The following is a 5,130-nucleotide window of genomic DNA, read 5'->3' as shown; positions in this document are numbered from 1 at the left end:
GATTTTTTTGTTTTAAGTTAGGCTAGGTTTATTTTAGGGATGCACAATATTGGATTTTTTGCTACTATCCAATATGCCAGTATGTAACAACTCATTTGAGCGATAACCAGTATCGAAATATCCACTTTTGTCCCCAACTTATTTCAGTGATCATCAAGTCTCTTCTGTAGTGGAATTAACATCATATTATGCATGCATACTCTTATCGTGATGGCCCACCAGTAGATGGAGACATGAAATACAATACTTTTAAATGTATGTAATATTCATTCATTGTGCAAAATAACAATGAGCTTGTCATGTAAACCTTATCCATACTGGAGAGGGAGATTTTCTTTATCACAGATAACCATTTTCCCCCAACATGGGACAGGTTCTGTTTGGTGCATTTTGACCAAAAATAAAATTGGTTCAGAATGTGAAAAGTTGGTTCCCAGCTGCAACAAAAAAAGCAGGTTTTCCTTGAAGACATCAAAAGGCATGTCATATTCTACAGCTTAGAAAGAGAGTCCTGCAGGAACAGTCCTCTTCATCTTCTTACAACTGATAGTTGGTCCGTGCTTTTTTTTAAAAATAAAAACAAACATGTGTGATAACAGAATAAATCCCTGCGGGAAATTAATGCGATCCACTATATTGCTACTGTTTACTTCCATTGTGCAGTCACTAAAAATAATAATACATTAATTAATTCATTCATTTTCCATAACCAGTTATCCTATTAGGGGATGTGGAGGGCCTGGAACCTATGCCAGCTGACACTGGGCGAGAGGTGGGGTACACCCTGGACAGGTCGCCAGACTATCACAGGGCTGACACATAGAGACAGACATTCACACTCACATTCACACCTACGGCCAGTTTAGAGTCAACAGTTAACCTAACAGGCAATTTAAAGTCACCAATTAACCCGCCCTGCATGTTTCTGGGTTGAGGGAGGAAGCCGGAGTACCCTGAGGAAACCCACGCTGACACAGGGACAACATACAAACTCGGCACAGAAGGGCTCCCCCACCCTGGATTTGAATAGGGAGCTCTCTTGCTGTGAGGCAACAATACTAACCACTGTACCACTGTGCCGCCCTAAAAAAAAAAAATAAGACATAGCACATTTAATAAAATGGTGGGCATTGGTTGCACACAGATCGTTTGCTTTGGCGGCAACTTACAGAATTGTGTTAGATCAACACAAACTATTGATGTTCAATCAACACAAATACTTCATATTGATACAAAGTAAGTGAAATTTGATTCAATTAAGTAACTTAAACACTTTCATAATATTACTTAAATACAATTTGATCACATACATTGTGCAGCACCCTCGGTTGACACATCCTTGCTAAATTGTACCAAGGTTTCAGGAGTCCTGAAAGGAACCATTTCAAGATTTCAAAAACTGATAACTACTGCAACACTCCAATACAAAAGCATTATCCCATCTTAAGACTCAATAGCTACCTAATTTAATAATTCTATCATAAGAGCCACTTAAGCACATATTTATATTTAGTAAAAATGTCTGTGTTGATGTTACATATCATATAGGTTCTGCTATTATTTAAGTTTTTAGATTAATATTTTTATTAGTGTATAGAAGTGGACTATGCTAAGGTTACGTTTACATTTATTTTATTCATGTGTTAGAATATAGGCAAGTTTTTATGACATGTATGTTGCCATAAGGCAGTTTAGTGTGCATGACAAAAAGGAGATTGTTGACAACGACATGAAGTTTGTGTTGGTTTGGATCGTAATAAGTTTTTGACCAGGTTATGCAGGGTATAAGTGTATGATAACGGGTAATACAAGGGAATATATAGAAATAGGATATCAAGTCATTAGTTGACCGTACGAGATAGAATTTCAGAAGGACTTGGCCTGTTGTTTTGGGGGTTTTCTGTATTCCCAATAAACGTTGTTCAGCTTTTTCCCTGCCTCATGAGTACCGTGGATCTTCTGAAAAGGAACAGAAACACGAGTCAAAACCGAGACACCTCGCAGACTTTGCGGCTGAGGAACTATGGAACTTTGGTATGTTGAAACGGCCACTATATCTGTTAACTTAAAAACTTACTGTCAAAAACGATTGTTATCAATAGTTGTATGGCGTACATTGGTAACTAATATAGTGACAAACAGACACTGTGTATTTAGGCATGATTTATGGATTGAATATGAGTTTTAGAGCCGTATGGTTTAATGATTTGAAATGTTTCTCAACCCACACAAAATTAAAATTCTTTGGTTTGTGGTTAATAAATAATGCCAAACTTGTACCGGTCAAACCCAGTAACAAATAAACTCCACAACTGTAGTTTTGTCACGTTGACAGCTGAAACACTGACACACATTCAACCAACCCTACAGAACAGTTATTGACATGCTTCCCGCTCTTCACATCGCCATGGTATCTGATGGAGCTGTCACTCAGTTATCCATTGATAAGGCCTTATCTCTCATCCCAGTCGGTATGTTGTTGGTGGGAGACGGGGGGAGAAAGAGCTTGAGAGGATTTTTCTCGTCCTGACAAAGACTAACGTGAGATGTAATGGCCTGAGTCTGGCCTCAGGTGAAGACAGGAGAGCAGATAATTAGTGAGAGAGCTGGCGTCAGACAGAGTTGACCCCACAGTGACCGGGACACAAAGAGACACGCACACAAATACACACGCTTCAACCTCAGGAAGCTGTTTGTCTCTGAGTCAGCTATGGGGAGCAATGAAGCTAATGACTATGAATTTACAGTATGACAGTATGGATTCATATTTTACTGTACAGCTATAAATATCTTGTAAAATACCACCTCTACTGTTACTATTAGACACTGAGCAATTATCTTGTAACGAAGCTGAGCCAAAGCTGTTCCTGAAATAATAAAGCAGTAAACCACTATTTGATATGTAAAGCTATGGTAGTGTAAAGGTATAATGAGCAGAATAAATGCAGTCGCCATAAGAAAATGTTGGAATTGTACTTTTCTGTAAACCACAAATACTTTGCATTTGTACGTCCATGTGTATCATACCAGCATTTCTAAAATGACGTAGTTAATAAGCTGACTACGTCATAGGGAGGAAGAGGGGATGGTGGACATCTGCCAAACTGCAGACCACTGTTTGAGACCAACAAACAACAAAACCAGTTGTGATTTAGCGAGTCATTGCTGTTTTTCCAGTGGCTTTTTGGGCACAAATCCTGGATGTTTTGTAGCGACCTGTTGCTATTTTTCCAGCAGGGATTGTGCCCCCAAACCAGGTACTTTAAGATGATCTTTTCCTGGGTCCATGTCATTGGTCCGACAGCCCATTAGTCCAACGGTGCGCGGTGCTGAACGGCTCCCGGCAGGCCTATTTCTGCCTTGATGATGGCTTATGTGTTTGACACTTTCTTTTTCATTTTAACCCACACCATGATCTTTTCCTGACCCTAACCAAGTGGTTTTTGTGCCTAAACCTAACCAGACCTTAACCACAGGGCATCATGATGATTTCGGAACAACGGGACTTCGGAACAATGGGTTTAATATGGTCAGAACAATGGGCTGTCGGACCAATGGGCAGTTCCCCTTTTCCTATCTATAATAGCGGTTTTTGTGCCTAAATATAACCACACATTAACCACAGCTATGTTGAAATGTGAATGTGATAATGAGGAAACATAAGGTAGCCAAGGTTCACAGAGACAGACACTGCCAAAGAATTTTCTGGCAATTGGGGCAACCAATCTCACTCCAAAGTTGTCAAAATCCGGTGCTTTGGCAGTGACTTGCGATTTCAGACACTTACGAAATAAAGCTGTCCCTTAACGCTGGCATGGTACGTGGCCGGTCACTGTTATAGTTAAATGGCATTTGGCAGTGTCAGGGGGAAACGCAGCAGGACAAGAACAAAAGTTAAGGCGGTGGATGGGTCAAACAAACTCCAACCTTCACCCGGGAAAGCTGTGTTCATGTCCCATAAGATTATAAAGCCAAACCCTCCTCTTTTTTCCTAAACCTAACTATGCACTTTTGTTGCCGAAACCCAACCGTGGGTGTAAGTTGTTGAAAGAAAAAAAAACGTCAATTCGCATTGTTGTACCGACTTAGTGTGTTTATTTTGAAAGTGACTGTATGTAAATGGTACATTTCCTGTGAAAACGGAAGTGTATTTTGAAGGAAGACAATGCATGTAACTGGCAGAACTTGACATGGCGTCCCAGAACGTCAACAACCAACACACCCAGGGTACCTTTGACGTCGTATCTGGACGTGGAAAGTCTATGACCAAACTTCAATATGAAACGAGGTCGGAGTGAGAATGTGTCGATTGGGTTGGCAGAGAATGAAGTCATGCCACCTCTCTGTGGGTTGTAATCCAAGCTTCTCCGGTATTTTTTGTGGTTGATGGTCTGGCGTTGCGTGCACATGAATTCCTGTGAGTCCTGTGTGTGTATCCCACTGGCTAGCTAATCGCAACCGCTTTGCACTATGGAAGAAACACTCATCGCATATTGACGTGCTTGGTCATAGACTTTCCACGTCCACATACAATATGCAAGGTACCCTGGGTGCATTGGTGGTTGATGTTCTGGGATGCCCTGTCAAGTTCTGCCTGTTACATGTATTGTCCTCTTTCAAAATACACTTCCGTTTTCACAGGAAATGCAACGTTAATATACAGTCTTTCAAAATAAACACACTACATTGGTACAACACAACGAATTGCCATTTTTTTTCCTTCAACAACAAACTATATAACTATATTTTACCAGTTGTTCTTTTTTACACACTGTTGCTGTTGAGCATGTGCCAGCCTTGCGACCTAGCCATCCATTCACTTTTGCCTGCATCTTCTGATACCTGGCCTGGACTCACCATCAGTGATGTATCCTGGGACATTCAGGTGTGTTGGGTATTTCAACATCAAACACTTTTGCCCAGGCGACCTAGCTGAGGCTGTGTCTTTACTGTATTAAGGAAATGATGGTGAGTGCTACAGTGTAGGCACAGCCCTGCAAAGCCTGAGGAAATAACCTCCACATGTATGTACCATGTTAAAGCCTCATCTGTAGCAGTGACAAACCAGGCCTTTATACTCACCTTCTTCTGCTCAAAGGCTTCCTCAACCAATTGACTCCAATGAGCTTG

Source organism: Epinephelus moara, chromosome 5 (assembly GCF_006386435.1).
Source record: "Epinephelus moara isolate mb chromosome 5, YSFRI_EMoa_1.0, whole genome shotgun sequence".
In the NCBI taxonomy this organism is placed as follows: Eukaryota; Metazoa; Chordata; class Actinopteri; order Perciformes; family Serranidae; genus Epinephelus; species Epinephelus moara.
Note: the sequence above shows the minus strand (reverse complement) of the source record.